A 23,657-nucleotide genomic window follows, 5' to 3' on the forward strand; every position below is an offset into this window, starting at 1 on the left:
AGGCAGCTACTAGGCTGATGCTTTGACCTGACTCCAGATGGTAGCGAACTAACTACAAACCTCCATTTAACATTTCCCATTATGCCCTGGTGCTACATCAGGGGAGGGAAACCTGTGACCCTTAAGATATTGCAAGACGAACACTCACATCATCACTCTCCTGCTGCATGGGGGCAATGGAGTCCAACAAGATCTGGTGAGCCAGAGTTGAATTGGGGAGGATTTTATACATGTGTTAGTCAATCAAGGCTTAGAGACATGAAATACAGGAAAATCTGATATATCGCAGAAAAGGACAGCTGGTCCACCTGGTGACAAAATGTCTTTGCCTCCAGGATCACCATAGAGGAGAGATTTCTACGTTGATGGTCAAGGTAAGACACCACCAGAGAGGCAGACTTGAGCAGCCCGGTAGAGAATGCCCAGTTCACTCCATCAGCCTGTCTCCTCCTTCTGTCTCCTCTTGTCGCCGTAAGGTCCACACACCCATTCCTGATGCCCATGACTGCTAGCCATCTCCTGCCTGCTGTAGTCTAATGGTGATGCGGCAGTCCTGGGAAGATCAAATGTTCTCCTCCTAGATGATGATGGAGGGTTCTGGCTGTAGCACCAACCATGATGGGAAGGAGATGGCAAGATCTGTCAGAGGAAGAGGAACAAGAAGTTGGGTGTGAGGAGAGCTTGACCAATGACTTAGGAGAGGGTCCCACTGCATTGCACAGGAGCAGAGGGGGAGCTGTCTGAGTCAGTCTCCATTCTGCCCTCTGAGAGTGAGGTTTCCATGGTACCCAGTATAAGGCCAGTGGCAAACCAGTAGGGCCAGCCAAACTGGAAGAGGAATGAGAGTTAGAGTGCTGGACTCAGGTCTCAAGGACATGTCTTTGTCTGCACTGGTGCAAACAGACTTGGCCACTCACACACCCATAGGACTGCACACTTGCAAGCACAGCCATCTGTCATGGATGCTTTAGTTGAGATTATTGAATTGCAGGGGTTGGACTAGATGACCCTTGCGGTCTCTTCCAACTCTATGATTCTATGATCTCACTAGGTGTGAGAACTATGCAACTGACTGGTCCTGCCACACTCCACACAAGTGGAGCGGTAGGGGTAGGTCAGATGTTGGGCCAATGGCTTAGCTACTTCTTAGAGCTTGGGCAGTCTTATGAATCATGTGTCCTATACTATATAACCATGCTCTGATTTCTTAAATGAAACCTTCAGGTTTCCTCGAGTTGAGAGTCATGAGTACTGTGTCCAAGAGGTGGGCTCCCTCCCAGCTCCCAGGACTAGCTGGAGGTCTGGGATGGGGGGAGGCAGAAGTGATCAGGTGTAGCATGCAAGAATAGGTATTATTATTATTATTATTATTATTATTATTATTATTATTATTATCATGCAACTGTAATACAACTCCATGAGTCATTGCACCAACAAGCAGAGATGCAGCATATATGTCACTATCCTGAGCCCTTAAAAAATAAAAAATTGAGCAAGCTATAATATTGATGGAGTGTGAAACGCAACTGCTCAACATCTGAAAAGGCAGGATCATGATTCCTCCACCACTTAAAGAGATGGTGTGTATCCACCCTAAATTTTGTTCAATGGGCTGAACTGATCTGCCTGTTTATTAAGGGCAAGGCAATGGAGGAAGGGGTCACTCTCTGATTTGTTGGTCTTTCTTGAGATCTAGAGAACACCCCATGGGCTCACAGCAAAGCTTTTAACTTGCTTCTCCCTTTGGCATGAGCCCAGAATTTTAAATTGCAACCCTGATGTAGCACATACAGCATAAACCACCAGAGAATATAACATAAATAGTTGCTGGACCGCCCTTGATTTAGGCAGGGTATAAATGACGATAGCTTTGCCTCGGAGAGAACTACAACCTATTCCTGAGCATTAAAATGGTAGGCATATTTCAGAAGGCAACTGCAAATGTACATTGTATTGGCGTTATCTCTTGGCATTCAATGGCTTTTCCTTTACTTCTTCTATTGCTTTATTGCAGGGAGCAACAACAATGATTACAGCCGACATTTGTTCATGAATTTTCCCCTGTTGTGGACAACAGCTGCTGTGCTAGGCCGGTAACTAGAAGGCCTCTACACAGTGGGGTTGCAACGGAGGGCGTGGTGGGGGACAAAGCGCCCTGGGTGCCATGTCTGCAGGGGTGACAAGAAGTCACCCTGCGGGGGCTCGCGGCGGTGCGAGCTGCCATCACACCGCCGCCATGGCATGTGGAGAATCCTCCGTTCGTGGCTGCAGCTATGAGCAGAGGATCCCAGTGCCAGCGGCAAACTGTTAAGTACAGCACATGTGCGGCGTCACATGCATGCGCTGTATGTAGTGATGCCGCACATGCACTGTATAGCGGTTTGCTGGCGCCGCTGCTCCAGTACCGTACGGATGGTGCCGGAATCCCTTTGTCGCCGCTACAGCTGTGAACAGAGGCTCCCAGCACCGTCCGTATGGCACTGGAGCGGCACCGCTGGCAAACCGCTATGTACAGCGCATGTGAAGCGTCGCTACGTACGGCTCATGCGTCGTACGTAGCAACGCTGCACATGCGCCCTACGTAGCTACGCCGCCCCGGGTGTCATGACGCCTTCCTTTGCCCCTGCCTCTACATTGCACTGTGGACTGCCCCTTTCCTACAACCTCTGTTCAAGTAGGAAACAAATGTGGTGTCTATACTAGTAGTGAAGAGAGGGACACAGCTGCATTGAGACAGGATGCTAAAGTGGCAAATGCAATGTAAACAAGTGTAAAGTGGTGCATTTCAAGGCTGCTAGGAAAATTCCTAAGATTCCTTCCTTGGAGTAGACTGCTGAAAGCCTCTAAGGAAAGCAGAGTCAGGTACACAAGGTAGGCTCAACAGAGATTTATTAATCATTAAGACAGTGCTGAATGGTCAGCCATGGTAATAATGATGATGATGATGATGATGTAAAGGAGCCCTGGACGGTTAAGTCCAGTCAAAGGCGACTATGGGGTGCAATGCTCATCTCGCTTTCAGGCTGAGGGAGCCGGCGTTTGTCTTCAGACAGCTTTCCAGGCCATGTGGCCAGCATGACTAAACCACTTCTGGCGCACGGAACACCGTGATGGAAAGCAGAGTGCACGGAAATGCCGTTTACCTTCCCACTGCAGTGGTACCTCTTTATCTACTTTCACTGGTGTGCTTTCGAACTGCTAGGTTGGCAGGAGCTGGGACAGAGCAACGATAGCTCACCACATCGCAGGGATTCGAACCGCTGACCTTCTGATCAGCAAGCCCAAGAGGCTCAGTGGTTTAGACCACATGCCACCCATGTCCTGGTCAGCTATGAAGCTATTGCCACAAGCATGGCCTGACAACGGTACATGCCCTCAGGCTCTTCTGATATGCTCTTCTTCTATCAGGTAAATACATGAAATCCTTGTGCCTGTATCATTTATGCAACATTATTGCCTACAGCAATGTGTGAACAGCTCGCGGACACCCTACCTGGCCTTCCAATTGGACATCCCATAGTTGGAGTCGTTTTCCACTTAGAAACTCCATTTATCTTATCAAGGTGTCATCCTCAATCATTCCTTTACAGCAGGCTTTCGGCTTGCACATTTTGTTACCCTTCTCTTCCAGACTTGTCTTCGGCATTTCTCCTTGTTTGTGTTAACCCTTATTATTACAATTCAATCTGTTTTCCTCGTATCTGGTCAGTTATTAATCTCCTGTTGCTGAGGGCAAGGTTCTGGCTGCTCACCTGCACTGCTTTGGACAAACATTTCTGACTCTAAGCATAGACAGCAACTTTGATTTTAAATACTTCTATAATATCCATATCATTATATACATGTCCTATACAGTCATACCTCGGGTTACAGATGCTTCAGGTTGCGAACGCTGTGGGTTGCGAACATGCATCCCACACGGATCACGTTCGCAACGCAAGCATCCACTGTATATCCAATACATATATTTGTAACAAAGGCAAAAAAACAAATCTTAATTTTACATACATGCTCATGGGGTCTGAACAGGCTGTGACTGAGCAGGAACAAGACATAGGGGTCATAGTGGATCGATCAATGAAGATGTCAGCATACTGATACAGGCTAATCCCAAGCTTGGGATCATTAAGAAAGGAACTGATAATAAAAATGTCCCTATTATAGTGCCGTTATACAAAACTATTGAGCGAGCACATCTGGAATCTGCATACAGTTCTGGTCGCTTCACCTCAAAAAGGAAATTGTTGCATTGGAGAAGGTTCGGCGTTTGAGGTGGTCATTTTGTTTGCCATTGATGAAACTTCACCTTTCCCTCCCTGCTATTTCTGATCAGAAAGAACCTCTCGCCGCTTTCCGCAGGCCTTGGGAGTGACACAATGCAATGTGGCATGATATTGCCATTTTCTCCAAATGCATTCCAGGAGGTATGGTCAGCCTTAAGCTGAGGAGTGAGAATCTTAAGAAAGCAATGGGAAAAAAGTAAACCCTTTGTCCATCTCATAAAATGAGGTTAGGCAAGAAGCAATCCCACCCTGAAAATTTAAGAAATTAATTTCCCCTGTTTTGGGGTGGGCGTGGGGGTCCATTTCACCCTTGTCCAGGCTCAATTAATTTTTGTTGATTTTTTTCAGCTCAGATTTAATCTTATGGTTGTGATTGCTGGTTGATTTGAAGGTCCTGTTGATGGGATGGAAAAGCAAGCTGCAACGTGTTTTCATAAATACATTAAATTCTGCCTTAGCTCCACTTTCCTCTTTCTTGCTGCTGGCCTGTTTCATACCTATTCTTTCTGGTTGCCATGACAATGGGGCTTGCTCGCTTACAAGGCCAATAAACCTGCCATTACTTACCGATCTGTAATAGCGCTGACATGTTGTTCCAGGCTAGGCCTCTAGTTCCATGCCAGATGGACTAGCTCTGACCGAGTCACTGCCCTCCAATTATTGACACTGCTATAAGGTCATTCAATCTGGGATCTCTCTTTCCCGCTCAAGTTGCCTCAAATGTATTTGGAAAGTTCATAGCCAGTTGGGATTGTACGGGGCAGGAATGGATAATGCTGCAGCACTAGCCCTGCCTCTGTATTTGCTGAAGTGCCCAGAAAGACCCCCCACAGTTGGAAATAAACAGAAGAGGTGGAATTCAACATCACACTATGGTTGAACATCCATAATGTTGCCATTTGCCAGATGCTGTTTGCCAGATGTAACCAAGGCACCAGGCAAACCCATTCTCATGTTGCTTCCTTCCAGACCTTTTGTGGAAGAGGCACATGAAGAAGGGCCTCAGGTGATGATCACAGGGTCTGGGTTGGTTCATGTGGGGAAAAGTGGTCCTTGGGGTATTGTGGTCCTGAGTTGTTTAAGGATAAGGCATCACTGAGGATAAGACCATCAGTGGTTACTAGCCTTGATGGCTGTCAGGGACTGGCTGGATGAGGAAGAGTGGTGGGAGGTCACTGCCCAGGAGCCCCCCAGGGAGGGCACGGAAGATGACGACTTAGATCCTGGATCCTGATGGTGGAACACTGAAGATCAGTCTGCAGAAGGGATGAGCTGGGAGGTGCTAGAAGCAGGGGGGTTGAGTGATCAAGGGAGATCAGGAGAAAGAGGGCCTTCTAGGACAGGATTAGAAGCTGAGAGTCACAGAGTGAGTGCAGACTCAGACAAGGAGGAGTCAGATATTGCTCCTTCTACACAGCAGCAGCACAATCCCAAGGCCTGCTGGCTCTCCTCCCCCCTCCAGCATTCCATTTGAGGAAAGTCCTACGATGGCCAGAGGAGGAGCTCACCCACTTGATGCATCGTTCATCTGCTTGGGAGGGATCTAAAGTGGAAGGCTAGAGGGGGAAGTGTGGAGCTAGTAGTCAGCTTCAGCAACATCTCAGCTGGCTTAAGACAGAACAGAGGACTCTACTGTGTTGTTATTTTCTGTTAATAATGAGTTAATTGTGTTTCATGCATCCCGTGTATGTGCCTGCCCTGTGGTTGACCTGGCTTGCTTGTCAGCTCCTTGACAATGGCTATGTTCTACCTACACTGTCTTCATACCTCTCTTAATACCAGTCACTGGTAATTAGAGGTGGGCAGAGTGCAGTTTTGCTCATGTCCTGATTGCCGCTCGCTGGTATCTGGTTGGGCACTGTGAGAACAGGATGCTGGACTAGAAAGGCCATTGACCTGCTTCAACAGCCTCTTCTTATGTTCTTATTTAATCAGCCTACTCATGGGTAAATGTTTTGGTGCTATTAAGGAAAAACAAATGATCCGTGCTTTGGCTTATTAAGATGTTTTTTTGCCACCATGGTGGGTAGAGAGTGCCATCTGGGTTTTCTGGCTCAGACACCGCAATGTCTTGTATCTGCCCACAAATATATTACAGGACCAAAACAGAAATCCATCTCTGTATGTAAATGTAGCTGATAAGTACAATGGCTCAAACTGCAGATTATTTTTGTGCAGAAGTCTCTCTTATGTTAAGTAAATTAAAAACTTATCCCAGACAAAAGAGTTGCATTTTAAGGCACCTGATGTTGGTTCATAATAATAAAAAATAAAAAATAATCAAGCCAGATCGCTTTCCACAGCTGTTTTGAGATTAAATAAAATTGGTATGCCCCAACATGCACTTAACAAATCTGGCATCAGAAGTGACATTTAAATTATGCAAAGGATGAATTAGACAGAAGTTTCTAATGATAAACATTTTGCTTATTCAGTCTTAGTGGTGCAAATCCATGCCTATCCCACCTTTCAGTGTTTTAAAGATAAGATCTGCAAATTGGATTGAAAGGGAAATGTAGGAAATAAGTAAAAGGGAAGGAAAGGGAAATCATAGCTACTATGAGCTGCCTCTGATATTAGTCCTGCTCATAGCAGACCAACTAAAATGAGCAGCCATGAATATGGGTACTATCCTAAGGCTAAATCAGCTAGGGTGAGTGGAGTTATGATCCACTGGATCTCCAGCTGAGCAAAGAGGTTCCTGGCTCTTAAACTATTATCATCAAGATATTATCTTATTTGAGGATGTTTTTCTCCTTCATAATGTGGAAAAACTATTACAGTGATACTTCGGGTTACATACGCTTCAGGTTACATACGCTTCAGGTTACACACTCCGCTAATCTAGAAATAGTGCTTCACGTTAAGAACTTTGCTTCAGGATAAGAACAGAAATCGGGCTCCGGCGGCGCGGCAGCAGCAGGAGGCCCCATTAGCTAAAGTGGGGCTTCAGGTTAAGAACAGTTTCAGGTTAAGTATGGACCTCCAGAACGAATTAAGTACTTAACCCGAGGTACCACTGTATTCTTACACTTCGCCTTACCCTTTTTCTATTTGGAGTCATTTCTTTGCTTTTTGTGTACGCCGCCCAAAACTGTCTGGTGTGATACACAAACCTATTAAATGGAAGGACTCTCCACCGTTGTTTTCCTTTTTCACACATGCATGATAAGAAAGCCAGTCCTCCCTCAAGGAAGCAAATGTCAGACAGACCTTTTGAAATGACATTATATGCTGAGTCACCATCCCTGCTCAGGAGACTTAGTATTGCACCCCTTCCCTCGCACCCACCTACCCCCGTTGTCAAAATCGACATGCTGCTTTTATGTCCTGGTGGTCTTGTCTGCCTGGCATCTCATCAGAAAGCTTCCCGACAAATCTGCGGGGAGAATGGCATGACAATTAAGACACGGATTTCGAATGTACGCCGTCAGCCCGAGTGCTCTGCACAGAGGAACAGGCGACTTGTAAATGTCACAGCTCAAACCCAGACATTTATTAGTTTAAAGCTGACACACTTTCCCTTCCCAGCAAGTAGTGAGAAAATGTTTCCCCCCTCTCACTGGAGACATTTAAAACAGCGGTAGATTGGACAAAGTGCTATATATATAAAAACAATTCACTCAGTAGATCTTCAAGAGGCCCATACAAAGGGATAAGCTGGATGAACACATCAGATTCCACAGTCCTTTTGACCATGATCTCCCACTACACATGAGTAGCACACGAAGAAGATTCAGTAAATTCAGAACTCAGATGCTGTCCCTTCTGACTAAGAACCTATGAGGAATTTGAGAAGCATCCTTTTTGCTGTGATAAATTCAGAGATCAAACCTGTTGGGTGTTCTGGAAGACATAGGACCTCAGTCTACTACCAACAGGAAACCAGTCTACTAATCCTTTCTACTTTCTTTTTAGTCATGGAATAACTTTCCTCAGTCACTTTAGAGAAGTTTATTTCTGTTCACCAAGAGGAACAAGTGGTTTATTTGGGGGGGGGGGAGATCACAGAGATTGTATGTTCATGGTAACCCTACAAAAGTGGGGAAATCTCTCAGAGATAGTCTGTGTATGCTGCAGATTTGCCTCTGAGCATTCTGTGTGGGATGTGGGAGAAAAGAATTGCACCAGAATCAGTGCTGGGAGCCTGCAAGAGTGGTGGTTTGTGTGTGTATTGTGTAATATTGACACGATATTGTGTGTATTGACACAACAGCAGTGCATTAGTGATAGATTTATACTGTCTACACATTAATATCCAATAATGTCATCTGAAGGGGCTATCTTCTACTATAACACAACAAATGTGGGACAGAAAACAACAACCCCTTGAACACTTGTGACATAAAAAGTTACAGGAAGTCTCACCTGGAGGTTATGATACATACACTAACTAGAAACAAAGCAGTACTGTATGTCCACCCTGAAACATTTGCAGATGTAAACAGTATTGAAAGTGGAATCATATATAACTTTCCTGATACTACCATGATCACAATGTTGGGATACTGCCAGGGAGATAGAGTCCATCTGAGCTGCCAAGCTCGGTGCCGGACGATCCATCGACCTCCCGTAGTCACGCAGTATCAGCAATTTAGCGACACTAAGCCTCTGGCTTAGAGCACACTCTAGCAGCAGAATTCACACAGCAAAAGTTGCACAAGCAGGACAGCATATTTACAGTTTATTTGGCGTTGGTCAGAACAAAGAAAACATGACCGTCTGCTCCGACTGCTCAGGCAAGACCAAGCAAAAACGAAAGGAACATATAGCATAAACATCCTGTGAGACAGGAACTTACGCAGGCTGTTATACAAACATCCTGCTCCCTTTTAAGGTGGAACGGAAATATCCTAACATCCTCCCCCTTTCCGTGTAACCTGTAGTACCTGTGGTTCAACCCAATTGCAACCTTTGTACGTAAACCTTAAGTTGTTCTCTGTTAACAACCTTAGACAACAGATCAGCAGGAATTTCATTTCCTGGCATGTAGGACACTTGAATGAGTCCTTTCTGAATACACTCTCTTGCACGATGTAGCTTAATCTGCAAGTACTTGGTCCTTTGCTTGCAACTCTCCGAGTTCAGCAAAGCCAAACAAGATCTATTGTCTTGATACACTTGTATAGGACATTTCACAGAAACCCCAATGTCCTTTAACAGTTGCATCAACCATTCACAATCCATGAGTGAAAATGACAGAGCATTGAGTTCTGCTTCACAGGAACTTAGGCTAACTGTCGTCTGCTTTTTGCACAACCAGTCAAACAGGCAGTGGTTGTACATGTAGCATACTCCAGAAGTGCTTGTACCATCCGTGGTGTCACTTCCAAAACTTGCATCTGCAAAGATTTCAAGACCTCCAGTCTTCTGACTGGTGAACCTCAGCCTGTAGTGCATAGTCCCTTTCAAATACCGGGCTATGCGCTTCAGAGCTTTCCAATCCTGAACAGTAGGATTGTTAGCATGTCTGCTAAGCAGGTTAGTGCTTACAGCAATGTCAGGTCTCGAACATCTAGCAATGAAATTCAACTTGCCTAGAATGCATCTGTACAGCGTTGTGTCAGAAAACGCTTCAGCAGTACTGTCTACCTGGTAACCTGTCACCATCGGTGTGTCTGCTGGGTTTGCATCAACCAAATTCAACCTGGTTAATACATCAGCAATTTTCTGTGTTTGGTGTACCAGAAAATTACCTGCTTGGTCCCTCTCCACCTGCAGAGAAAGATAGTTGGATACCTCACCAAGATCCTTCATGTCAAAGTGCTCCTTCAGCTGAGCTAGGGTGCTTTGGTAAAAAGCCTGATTCTTCCAAAACATCAGAAGATCATCAACAAAACATAAACAATACAGTTTGTTTTGCCCCTCCTCCTTGACAAACACACACGGATCAGCTTTGCCCTGGTGAAAACCTAGAGAAAGCAACGTTTCAGTGAGTTTTGTGTTCCAACACCTGGCACTCTGCTTGAGACCATATAAGGATTTCCGCAGTTTACAGACCATTCCCTTCTGTATCTGCATCCCGTCAGGTGGAAGCATGTATAGCTCCTCCCCCAAAATCCCGTACAAAAAAGCTGTATTTATGTCATGATGGGAAACATGCAGTTTCTCCTCCGCAGCGATCTTGAGCATCAGCCGAATGCTCTCATATTTGACTGTGGGTGAGTAGGTCTCGTGGTAATCCTGCCCTGGTACCTGTGAAAAACCTCTGGCAACCAATCTGGCTTTGTGTCTGACAACCTTGCCATTCTGGTCTTTCTTGGCCTTGAAGACCCATTTGCTGCCAACCAGTCTCATCCCTGGGACTACCGGTACCAGCTCCCAAGTTTGGTTCCTGTTCAAGGAATCAACTTCAGCCTTCATGGCATTAAGCCAAGGCTCAGCATCTTTAGAGGTTAACTCCTGGACCTCTTTGAAGCTTGAAGGTTCCCACACCTTCTCTGAGCTACTAAGAACAGCAGTTGCTGTCTTAGCAAACTCATCAGCAAATCTCTTTGGAGGTTTGCCTTTGGTCGCCCTTTCAGACCTGCGAACTAGACGCAAGTCTTCTGGACTCATCTCCTCCTTCTTAGGAGAAAAGTGACCAATGGTGAACAGTGGTTCTTCCAGTTCATTGTCAGACGCATCAGATGGTCTGACTGAGGCCTTTGCGCTCTTGTAGTCTGCTGTGTCATCACTGTCACTGACAGCAGCAGCAGCGCCGCCCACTGAACTGGAATCCGAACTCTGATCATCATCATCATCATCATCATCAGTTTCCTCAGCTTTCTCAGCATGATCTGCTTTCTCCACATCACCTTCATCCTCCTCTGGGTAACTCTGGAAAATTCCCACATTTTCCCCCCACTTAGGATTGTACTCAACACTCCTTGTGAACTTTATGGATTTAGAGTTAGTCATCCATACTCTGTATGCACCTTTATCGTACCCCATGAACAAACCATGTGCCCCACGCTTCCCAAGCTTGTTGCTTTGTGGGGTGTGTACCCACATGTCAGAACCAAAGATTCTCAAATGCTTGGTGTTAGGTTTCTTACCAAACATTTTCTCATAGGGAGTGCAGCCAATAGGTGATGACAGTCTGCGATTAAAAGTGTAAACAAAATTCGAGAGAGCCTCCCCCCAAAACTTCTCAGGGAGGTTGGCATCATGTAACAAGGTTTTTATTCCTTGCAGCAACGTTTGATTTGCTCTCTCCGCAAGCCCATTCATCCATGGTGATCTAGGCGTTGACAAGTCATGCTGGATTCCCTTCTCAGTCAGGAAAGCTTCAAACTGCTGAGAAGTGAACTCCCCGCCCCGATCAGTAAACAGACAGCCAATACGTTTACCATGAGCATTCTCCAACCAAGCACAGAATGCCTTGAACCTAGGAAATGCTTGCGATTTCTGCTCGAGCATAAACACATGAATGTACCTGGAAAAAGAATCAATTAGAACCATGAAGTACCTTGCTCCTCCCAAAGAGGGCGCTAGAGGCCCAACCAGGTCTGCGTGAACTAGCTGGTAGGGTTTGGAAGCCTGCCTGCTAGACTCCTTGCCTTTTGGAGCAACCTTCACCTTGTTCTCTGCACAAGATACACATTTCATGTGAAATTTACAAGGTTTGATGTCCAAACCTTCAACCAACTCAGGCATCTTGGCTAGCGCTTGCCAAGAGAGGTGACAAAACCTTCTATGTGCATCGTGAATGCATCCTGCATGAAGAACCTTGTTAGTTTGTGCAACACAACAAGAATCAGCATTAGGTACAGCAACATCATCATAAGTTAGACAGAACAAACCATCCATCAACTTTGCATGCAAAAAGTCCTCTTTGCCTTTTCTGATGACACAGACAGTCCTCTTGAATGTAATTTCAAAACCACGCCCATTGAGCTGTGGGACACTAAGCAAATTGTCCGCAGCTCCTGGAACAAAAAGTACATCTCTGATGGTAGTATGCAGACTTGCAAGTTTCACAGTCCCAACTCCTGCAGCTTGCAAAGTCCTTCCATCAGCCAGGTGGATCTCTCCATCTTGAGGTGTGAAGGAGATGAACAGATGGCGGTCTTTGGTGATATGTCGCGTGCATCCTGAATCCACAATAAACCTGCCTTTGGCTTTCGGTGAAGCAGTGCCAGCAAACAAAACCTTGTTTTCCACTGGCGTGGGCTTTTGCAGCTTGCCCCCCTGCTCCTGGCCATCAGACGTGCCTTTAGCCTTTGGTGGAGCTGTGCCAGCAAACATAACCCTGTTCTCCACTGGCGTGGGCTTTTGCAACTTGCCCCCCTGCTCCTGGCCATCAGACGTGCCTTTAGCCTTTGGTGAAGCTGTGCCAGCAAACAAAGCCTTGTTTTCCACTGGCGTGGGCCTTTCACCCCCCTTCTGCTTCGGGCCATCTGCAAGCATCCGTCTCTGTTTACATCTGGCCTTCCGGCCTCTGCAAAGTTGACCTTGGCTCCCATGGGAAACAGAGCTCTCAGCTGCCGACTCCTTGGCTCCCCCTGGAGGCTGGAATGCTGCCTGGGATGACATCACAGTCAGCTCCCCCTGCAGCTTGCAACCGGTGCCCTCGGCATCCTTGCATTCACTCGCATTCTGGGAAACAGCCAGGACCTCCGATGCAGTCAAACTCTGGGCTGGGATGACTGGCAGATGGGCTATCTTCAAAGCATTCCACATCTGACGTGCAGTCGTGTTGCTAGCTAGCGTAGCAATTTCCTCCAGAGAGACGGACAAGACTATTACGTCTATGGCTCTCGAATTCTGAGCCTCCCATCTCCCTGTCAGAGGAACTGGAGGGGCTTCACATACAGTATGCCACAACCCAAACTGACGCAGCAAACTCTCACACCATTTTGCCCAGGTCTCATAATTGTCCCGATTTAACTTTGGGCACTCAGCAGCTTCAGAGGCTTGGAAAAACACCATTCCACCTCTTAACGCCAGCCGTGAGTCTTCTTCACTTCAGAGACTCCCTATCTTGGCTCTCATAAATCACGATGCCTGCTTGGCTCGGCTCCCAGGCCAATTAGGCCAGCCGGACATCAAAGAGCTCTTGCCGCGGCAAACAGAAAAGCCTTTGCTTTTGCTTTTCCCACACATACCTCAGCAGTCTGTCGCAGTCTTACTCTCCTGCAAGTGCCGTGAATCTGGGCCCGAAACCTGTTGTTGGGATACTGCCAGGGAGATAGAGTCCATCTGAGCTGCCAAGCTCGGTGCCGGACGATCCATCGACCTCCCGTAGTCACGCAGTATCAGCAATTTAGCGACACTAAGCCTCTGGCTTAGAGCACACTCTAGCAGCAGAATTCACACAGCAAAAGTTGCACAAGCAGGACAGCATATTTACAGTTTATTTGGCGTTGGTCAGAACAAAGAAAACATGACCGTCTGCTCCGACTGCTCAGGCAAGACCAAGCAAAAACGAAAGGAACATATAGCATAAACATCCTGTGAGACAGGAACTTACGCAGGCTGTTATACAAACATCCTGCTCCCTTTTAAGGTGGAACGGAAATATCCTAACACACAAATCATCATCAATGAACTTTACACAGTAGAAAGGTTGTCAGGAGGGCCTTACAATAATGGATTTTGACCAGTATAGCATGCAATGATTGGAAACCAATGGATAAAATATATCTAAATTGGGTCTATTACATCTACCTCCCTATGACTGTATTTCATCTGATCCATCCACTGTAATTATTAAGTTTGCAGATGATACTACCATAATGGTTCTAATTACAGGTGGAGATGAATCAGTGTACAGGGGGGAGGTTCAAAAAGCATCTACATGGTGCTTAGAGAATAACTTGCAACTAAATATTAGCAAGACAAAGGAGATGGTGTTGGACTTTCGGAGGAAGAGAGGGGAACTAGCCCCGTTATATATCGGGGGGGGGGGTTGCATGGAGAGAGTCTCTTTCTTTAAATTGCTGTGAGTTTACCTTAGTGAAGACCTCACTTGGAAAAACAATATAACTCGGGTTGTTAGGAAGGCCCAACAGAGAATCCATTTTCTCAGGGTCTTGCGAAAGAACAATGTTAAACAACATTTGATGACCTCCTTCTACCGGTCCACAATAGAAAGTGTCCTCTCATATTGTATCACAGTGTGGTACGTTGGCTTGACAGCCACGGACAGAAAGTCTTTACAGAAGGTGGTGAACACAGCATGATGATATCATGGGCTGTCCCTTGAGTCCGCTGGATGACATCGCAAGGGATCGATGCCTTAGGAGAGCGAGAAAACTTCTCAGGGACGATTCACACCCCAGCCAGCACCTCTTTAATCTTCTACCCTCGGGCAGGAGATATAGATGTATAATCAGTCGTACCACCAGGCTAAAAAACAGTTTCTATCTGTGGGCTGTTAGGCTGCTGAATGGAAAATAATGTAGTGCAACTGACTTTTGGGGTTGGTGTGTTGTGCGACAAGCACACAGAGTGCAATGAGACTGAGTGTTTGTGGGGAGGGGAGGGAGACTCAGTTAATTTCATTGTACACAGGTTGTACATTGACAATAAAGGAAATTTTTAAAAATAAAGCATCAGAAGGAATATACACACATATTTCATATACATACACTAGAGGTGTCAACTTCTTCCACCCCTTTGCCAATCAGCAGGTGCATGAACTACAGCATGACAACAGCCTTACATTTTAATTTATATAGGAAGATACACACACACACACACACACACACACACACACACAAAGTAGGAGAGCTCTGAATGGTGAATGTGGTCATTTGCTTTTTTGATTCCACATGTGATTACTACTGAGCCTTATAGCTCTGGATTTTCATTTTATTGGCAGCTGAGACTGTGGAGTTGTAACAAGACTGCAACTGGTGACATGGATCTGAGGAGATTAAATTGTGCTGCCATTGAGAAAATTCTTACATCAAGGAATAAAAGGAATGTGTAGCACTGGGTAGCTGTTGATAGCTTCTCGCTGAGTGTCTGTGCTGGTAAGGCTGTATGTGATGGAACCGTGAAAATCCCTATATCTGGATCCCACACTCATTTTCTCTTTCTGATCGGCACTTCAGATAGATGAGGGCCATGTGGCACATTAATAAATGCAAATATGTGTTGCAACGTTCTGATGGTTGCTTTTTGTAAAGAAAGTGACTTCCAGAGGGGAGATTTTGAGTGACATGGTGTGTGTGTGTGTGTGTGTACTAGTCCTTTTTAGCTCCGAATTTTCCTGCTGCAGAGTTCCAAATATGTATTTGTGATGCTCAATATATGCCCTTTGGAAGTTGCATCTCTTTCAAAAAAGCACTCGCTAGGGCTTCATTGCATGGCTGAGACTGCAGTAAGAAGTTCACCTGAGGATTTGGACTCAATTTAGCAAGGCATGTTTTGGCCACATATTGCGGTCAGGAGTCTGTAGGCTGATTTGTGGTACACATCCAGATGTGTAAATGGTTCACTCTTGCAGCAGGAGATTAGACTTAAGGTGGCTTTCTGGCTAGCCAGCTCAATGCCTATAGGTCTATCCATCAAACCATCTCTCTGACCTGTGTTAAATCCCTCCTCAAACCCAGTTATTTTACAAAGGGCAAGCTTTAACACTGGAGGCTTAAAATGATTTAATGGTTATTCTTTCCCTCTGGGGAACTCTGGGAGCTGAGGCATTGTACTGACATACAGGGTTCTCTTAAAGGAAATCCTGAATGCCCTCAGCAAACTATAATGCTAGATCAATGACCATTATATATAGGCATAAAATTGATGTACATTTGTTGAGTGGATATTCACAAAATCCCGGTGTTAGCCCACTGTGTTAGTCCATTCTCTCTTCTTTTACCTTATCTTTGGAATACCAGCAGATGTATTATTTGCTACAGCAGGGGTCACCAACATTTATTGGCCAGGGAGCACATTTGGAATTTTGAGGAAGTGCCATGGCCACCTGTCACGAAATGGCTGCCGTGGAGGATGTTTCATAACATAAAATGGCTGCCATGGAAATGTGACATAAATGACTGGGAGGGGGCATGGCATAATGCAAAATGTTTGCCAAATCTGAAAGAACAGAAAAAGGCACTTACATCACAGTAAAACCTGAAGGAGCGTCTCCACCCCCATTGTTCAGCCCAGACACTGAGGTCCAGCTCCGAGGGCCTTCTGGCTGTTCCCTCACTGCGAGAAGTGAGGTTGCAGGGAACGAGGCAGAGGGCCTTCTCAGTAGTGGCACCCACCCTGTGGAACGTCCTCCCATCATATGTCAAGGAAATAAACAACTATCTGACTTTTAGAAGACATATGAAGGCAGCCCTGTTTAGGGAAGTTTTTAATGTTTGAAGTTTTATTCTGTTTTTAATGTTCTCTTGAAAGCTGCCCAGAGTGGCTGGGAAAACCCAGCCAGATGGATGGGGTATAAATGATAACTACTTCTTCTTCTTCTTCTTCTTCTTCTTCTTCTTCTTCTTCTTCTTCTTCATTCTTTGAACTTTTCATTTGTTCAGTCTTGGAATCCAGTGAAATAAGGGAGTGGATGGAACTGATCAGAAAGAGCAAACAGTCTCTTATATGCTGTGGATTTTTGAGGGGATATTTACATTTGTGGGTGCAATAGGATGTCCTGAAAGGCAGAATGATTTTTGCAGGTGCCAGGTTGGCAACCCCTATCTCTCATGGATGCTACTGATAAAACAACCCATTAGATGCACATGGTGGTTGATCACCATGTGGTGAAAGCTGCTAAGTATGATAGAGTATGTGGCAGAATTGTGACAGGGATACCATATTAGATAGTATCTCAGTGGTGGTTGTTAACACCTACTTAGAACAGTAATGGTGAAGTAACTCTCCATTGCAAGACATTGCTGATCTTTCCCCTTAAATACATAAATGTTGAACTTTGGAAGAGGGAGGTTAAGAAATCTCCAAGTCAACAATATCTCCGGCATGCCTTGCAGAAAGACGAACGATAGCAATGGTAGTAAATTGAAGGGGTAGGACAATGTAAGAATAGGTTATTGGACAATTCTCTTGACCATTATATGAACTCATAAATTCCATTTACCCATGAAATAACTATTGCCTTCATACTGACATCGTCCCTATAAGAAACATTTTGCCTTATAGAGACAATTGCATCCTGCTTTTTCATTAAGATGCCTTGCATTTCATTGTATGAATAGCTCAGAAAAAAATATTCTATAAGATGGGCATTTCACAGGAAATAAATTGCACTGATACAACACTATAAAAAGCAATGCTCAGTGGTTTCTCTAGGTCAACCTCTGTTCTAGAGTTCTGTGCTTAGCTTTTAAACATGCATTTATGAGCAATAAAGGTTACTTTTTGTTAAATGAAATAACACCAACAAAATGCTATGTGTTTTCTGAATAGGAGAGTCAACTAACCGGCTCTTCTGTTTTATGCCTCTTTTGAAGGCCTAGTCAAAAATTACATGGTAATTGCCATGCCTAGCCCTGGTCTATCAAAGAGGAAGAGCACTATGCCCTGAAACGTGAGCCCTGTTTCAACATTAGTTGTGTGTAGGGCAACTTTATGTTGACTAATGAGTGGGGCCCTACACCTGACTTCAGTGCTCGGATTTTGCAATGCTAAATACCTCTGACCCGAATTTTGCAATGCAGTTCTCCATCCAAGTAATGTGTATAAAAATGCACATTAGTGAAAATAGCATGCAAAAGTGCATTCTAACAAATGCAATTACTTTGAAAAAAAAATATCTATATTGTAAAAAATTACAGAATGATGTGGGAATCTGTAGAACTTCTTCCTTCCTGCTTTCCTTCCCCTCTCCCCTTCATCCATCCACCATCAATTAACTCTCTTCCATTCATTCTCTCTCTTCCTCTATAGGTCTGAGGGCCACACTGATAGGCCACAAGTAGGAGTGTCAGCATGGCCCCACAACCATGGGTGCCTGGGGCCATGGGTGCCATGAAGTGTGCATGGCCCTGGCACTGAAATTTGTGTGTACCTGGCCCCTTCATGGAGAATTTTTTGGGTGCTCGGGCACCCAGTGCCCCAGGGATTTGGCACCTATGGCCATGGGTCTCCCACCTGCTTTTAAAATACATTTTGAACATTTCCATGCTTGGAATTTAAGATGTACCTGAGAGGTCCTTGTTGTTTGGGTACTGAGCAAAGCCTGATGCGCTTTGGCTTCAGACAGGACCTTCTCTGTGGTGGCACCTCAATCATGGAGCACTATCCTGCATAAGGTGTGCCTGGTGCCAACCTTGTTCAGCTTTTGGTGCCAGTTGAAAACCGATACCTTCCTCCAAATGAGTGATGTAGATGTGTATAAATTGCCTTTATAAATGTAGTAGAGTTAATTGATTTATACAGCTCAGCCATTGTGCCCCCTATTACATGAATTTTACCTCAGAATACCTGTACAAATGCACGACTGAAGTATCTGTGAACACGCCTTATATGATTTAGGTGTGAGACTGTTTTGTTTTTTAAGTGATTTATTTATATTTTATGCATTTATATTATTTTTATTTTAATGCCACCTGCCTTGAGATCACCTGTGATGAAGAGGAGGATGTGATTTTTAAAATAAACAAATATATGCCAGTACCCCTCATAAAATATGTAGGGGTCGCACATGCATTTTAGACCAGGTAGCAAACGCTACGGTTTTCGACAGCGGAGAAACTGCTGTAGGCCACCCCCCTTCAGAGATGATTAATTTCATTTTGCCATCTGAATACAACTGCTGAAAACTACTATAGACTTTGGGATCCTTCATTTCATGCACGGTAGGGGTTCTATCACATTGCAGTGAAACCTGACGTGGTATTCCTTGTATTATGAAAATATATATCCTAATCGTTCTGGGGGCCCAGCATCTGAGGAAACAGATTTACAAAATTAATGTTATGCAGTGTATGCAATAAGGCATTTTCCTCTCCTATAAAGGACAGCGATCTCTGCTTTTATGCCTCCAGGGTCCACTTTAATAAACACTGAATACCAGCCAGGCATTTTCTTAAGTTTTGTTGTCAATAAATACCATCTGTGCACGAAGCACACACAATTCAGGAGACATGCTGATCATAAGTAAGATCCAGTGCATTATTCTGCTGGCGCTCCAACTTGTTTGGCCTTCAAAGGGATAATGAATTTTTTATATACTGCTTGAAGAATTATATTAGCACTTTGTTTAGGCTTAATAGAAATACTAGATTCTCTCCATCTGAATGGAAAATCATTGTCTAAGGAAATGAACACAGTGAGGTCACGTCTTTCACTTCTTTTGAAGGGTTGCAAAAAAAAACGCAGTGAAAATGAAGGGGAAAATGACTCGCTTTAATGTCTCCCAATTGTCCCATTTCTCCTTGATTTCTTTGTATCTGGGCAATCTTTTCATTTGAGATTGACGTGTCAGAAAGAGAGGGGTGGGGGGTGGGGAACTCCTGGAAAGGCAAAGCTTGAATATTGATGTGTCGCACACATGTACTCTCCTGCTCTTACAGTCTTTACACATTCACAGTCGTTCTACTACAGTGATTCCCAAACTGTGGGGTGGAGCACAGGAGCTTGCCTCTCTAGAAGAACTGAGATGAGTCGTGAAAAATTAGGCCACCATCCACCACTCTTAAATGGGACCACCTAGGCAGCCTCCTTGATTGGTTCAAAATTGGGAAAGGAGTACGACAAGGCTGTATATTGTCTCCCTGGTTATTTAACTTATATGCAGAATTCATCATGCGAAAGGCTGGGCTGGATGAATCCCTAGCCGGAATTAAGATTGCTGGAAGAAATATCAACAACCTCAGATATGCAGATGACACAACCTTGATGGCAGAAAGTGAGGAGGAATTAAAGAACCTTTTATTGAGGGTAAAAGAGGAGAGCGCAAAATATGGTCTGAAGCTCAACATCAAAAAAACGAAGATCATGGCCACTGGTCCCATCACCTCCTGGCAAATAGAAGGAGAAGAAATGGAGGCAGTGAGAGATTTTACTTTCTTGGGTTCCATGATCACTGCAGATGGTGACAGCAGCCACGAAATTAAGAGACGCCTGCTTCTTGGGAGGAAAGCAATGACCAACCTAGACAGCATCTTAAAAAGTAGAGACATCACCTTGCCAACAAAGGTCCGTATAGTAAAAGCTATGGTTTTCCCAGTAGTGATGTATGGAAGTGAGAGCTGGACCATAAAGAAGGCTGATCGTCGAAGAATTGATGCTTTTGAATTATGGTGCTGGAGGAGACTCTTGAGAGTCCCATGGACTGCAAGAAGATCAAACCTATCCATTCTTAAGGAAATCAGCCCTGAGTGCTCACTGGAAGGACAGATCGTGAAGCTGAGGCTCCAATACTTTGGCCACCTCATGAGAAGAGAAGACTCCCTGGAAAAGACCCTGATGTTGGGAAAGATGGAGGGCACAAGGAGAAGGGGACGACAGAGGACGAGATGGTTGGATAGTGTCTTCGAAGCTACAAACATGAGTCTGACTAAACTGCGGGAGGCAGTGGAAGACAGAAGTGCCTGGCGTGCTCTGGTCCATGGGGTCACGAAGAGTCGGACACGACTAAACGACTAAACAACAACAAGGCAGCCTCCTGGGCTATAGCTCCCCATTAAGTTTGGCCACTGGCCTTGTTGGCTGGGGCTCATGGGAATTATGACACCTAGAGGACAACCAATTTGAGGAAGGTTGAGCCGAACTCCTTGGGGATTTTTACCCTAGGGTAAAAAAGAAAAGAAAAGAAGGATAGGTAACTCTAGAGGCTTATAAAATGATGCATGGTATAGAGAAAGCAGACAGAGTTTTTTCTCCATTTCCATTAGAACTCCAGTGCTTCACTCCTGTTGGAGCAAATTCTCTTTGGGGATTCAATGTGGAGGTTCAAACCAGATTCCCAATTAGTCAGATGTCTATTTAGTAATGCATTCAGTGGCAGAAGAAGGGGGTGCAGGGTGTGTGATGCGCCCCAGATGTCATCACTGGGAGGGGGGGGTTGACAAAATGAGTTTTTCAAAAATGGGCTCTGTGGTGTTCGTTTGAAAATGTCTGTACAGGGGGAGAGAAAGAGTTAATAGGTAGACCAATAGAAAAGCCAGAGGCGGAACCTACCTGTTTATAAAAGGGCTTAGTCCAAGGTTGGTTTTAGTTAGTTAGTTAGTTGGTTGGTTGGTTGGGAAAAGGCAGTTGGGAAAGCAGTTGGCAGACAGTTGGAATTAGAGAGACAGTGCAGTTGGTTCTTGTGTGAGGGGAGGTAGAAGAGTTAGAGACAGGATAAAAATAAGACTAAGAAGGTAAAGAGTAACAACGTTTTGAATGCAGTTTAAGTTTATTTGTGTCTGCAATAAACTACACTCCTCTTTGTTAACTTAAGAACCTGACTGAGACTAAGTGACTTACCAGGGAGGACCTGGTTGGTGGCAGTGGATTAGTGGTGTACGGGTCAATAGTCTGTGAGACGACCAGGGGCTCTGTACGAACGCCACAGGCTCACAAAACTTTTTAGGAGTGACGTGGTGGCTTAAGCGCCTGCAGGTTCCGTGCTGCCTGAAACGGCAGCGTGGGACTTACGTCTGCCTACTGCCTCTCCCTCAGCTGCCCTACAGCTGAGTGGGAGGCGGTGGAGAGGCTCCAAGCGTTGGAGAGGCTCACCCCGTCCCCATGGGTGGATTGCCCCGACCCCATGGGCAGCTCGCCCTGCCCCCATGGACGCGGATCACCCTGCCCCTGGCTGCAGGACACGCCCCTGCACCAGGAACCCGAGCGGCTAGCTATGCCATTGAATGCATCACAGAACAGAGACCAAAAGAGTCTGCGAGAGTGTTATATTAACACACACTGTCTATAGGAAAAATACATCATCTTGGCTGTTTATCCTCTAACCCAGGGGTCGGCAAAGTTTTTGTGGCTTGAGCCGGTTCACGGTCCCGCAGATGCCGCGGTGGGCTGGAGTGCGCACAAATGCACAAACGCTATTTCTGGCTCTCCTTCCAGCGCGGAGGAGGCGTGCACAGCTTCCCATTGGTCGCAGGAGCTTCCTGCAGCCAATGGGAAGCCGGCCAGCATCGCGGAAGGCAGTCCCCGCTCTGCTCTGAGCCGGTTTAGCGTGGCACACGGGAGCCGACCAAGCAGGCGATGGGGGTCCATGGACCGGTTAAACGACCCCCGCTTGTGGCCCATGGGCCTTAGGTTGCCAACCCCTGCTCTAGCCAGCCACCTGCTGCCATTTCTCCATCTCTTCATCCTACCACAATTTTTGAAAACACTTAAAGGGGTTGTTGTTGTTGTTGTTGCTGTACATGCATCTTATTTGGAGTTGTTTTGTAGCTTTCTTAGACTTTACCGATTGGTAGGCTCTGCGTTGCTCCCAGACGGGAGGAAGGAAGTCAAATGACACAGAGGGTTGGTTCAGAGAAAGAGTTCTTTATTTCTGCTCTCTGAAGCAGCAGAAAGGCACTTGCGTGGTCAGTCCACAGCAAGTCCAAAGAAATGAGAGATTTCATGCAGTATATATATCCTCCAGGCACCCTCTCCCCCCTTCCCCAGGAATCCAGCCACGTCAGCTTGTACACGCAGGTTGACATCACAGATGTTCCTGCTCCGGTACTCTTAACCATAAAAGGGTTTTCCTTCCTGTACTTCTGACCATAAAAGGGTATTCCTGTTCCTATACTCTTATCTTGGAGCAAGAGGTCACCAACTCCAAAAACACACTCTGGCGCTGTTCCCGGACTAGGTCTGTGCGTCAGAGTGTGGTAAGATAAGACCCAGACATGTCATCCCTACTCCACTGGAACAGCCAAGGTCATCCATTGCCGTGACTGATAAAGGAGAGAGCTTTGTTTATCCAGCTGTGTTCTTGTTATGCATTTGCTCAACAGCTCAAGTTAATGCATTTTAGAAATGCTCCTTTGGAGAAAGAAGAAAAGGGGGGTTTTGGGTCCCGTTTCAAACTGCCTGCACAGAAACCCATTCCTTCAGTTTTTCACTCTAGCGGGCAGCGTAAGGACCCTCCTAACCTGGTTCTTACCCATTTCGACGTCAGGCCACACTCTTGTGTACATGACACTGGCCTTACTGATAAGGGTTCTGCAGAAGTTCTACCTCACTCGCTTTCACTGCTATCACTAATGTCACCCATTCACTGGTTCTGTTCCTTTGCCCCTCCCCATTTCACACTGCTGCCTAGAGGGAGAAGGTGAACTGGGCATCGTTCCTTTTCTTTGCTTCTCTAGATGCCTTTAGAAGTTGATGGATAACATTTGTCTGAACGGCTCTACAGAAAACCTCAGTGTTCGTAGGTTGCGCTCTATTTTTAATACCAGTTGTTGGGGGGAGGGGTGACATTGGGAGAAGCAAATTGCTTCCCAGAAATATCTGGTTGGTCGATGTCTAAAACAGGAGGCTGGAGTA

General features: G+C 45.5%; 1 long non-coding RNA gene across 1 annotated transcript; it reads right to left on the reverse strand.

Moving 5' to 3' along the window:
• Positions 1–292: 292 nt before the first annotated feature.
• On the reverse strand, positions 293–22,531 carry LOC310762480. The gene is made up of 3 exons (XR_014548007.1): positions 21,357–22,531; positions 7,579–7,662; positions 293–639 (listed from the first exon to the last, which is right to left on the reverse strand). It is a non-coding gene; the product is annotated as an uncharacterized lncRNA (long non-coding RNA).
• Between the last annotated feature and the right edge of the window lie 1,126 nt (positions 22,532–23,657).

The sequence above is a fragment of the Podarcis filfolensis genome (assembly GCF_964270895.1).
Source record: "Podarcis filfolensis genome assembly, chromosome: 5".
In the NCBI taxonomy this organism is placed as follows: Eukaryota; Metazoa; Chordata; class Lepidosauria; order Squamata; family Lacertidae; genus Podarcis; species Podarcis filfolensis.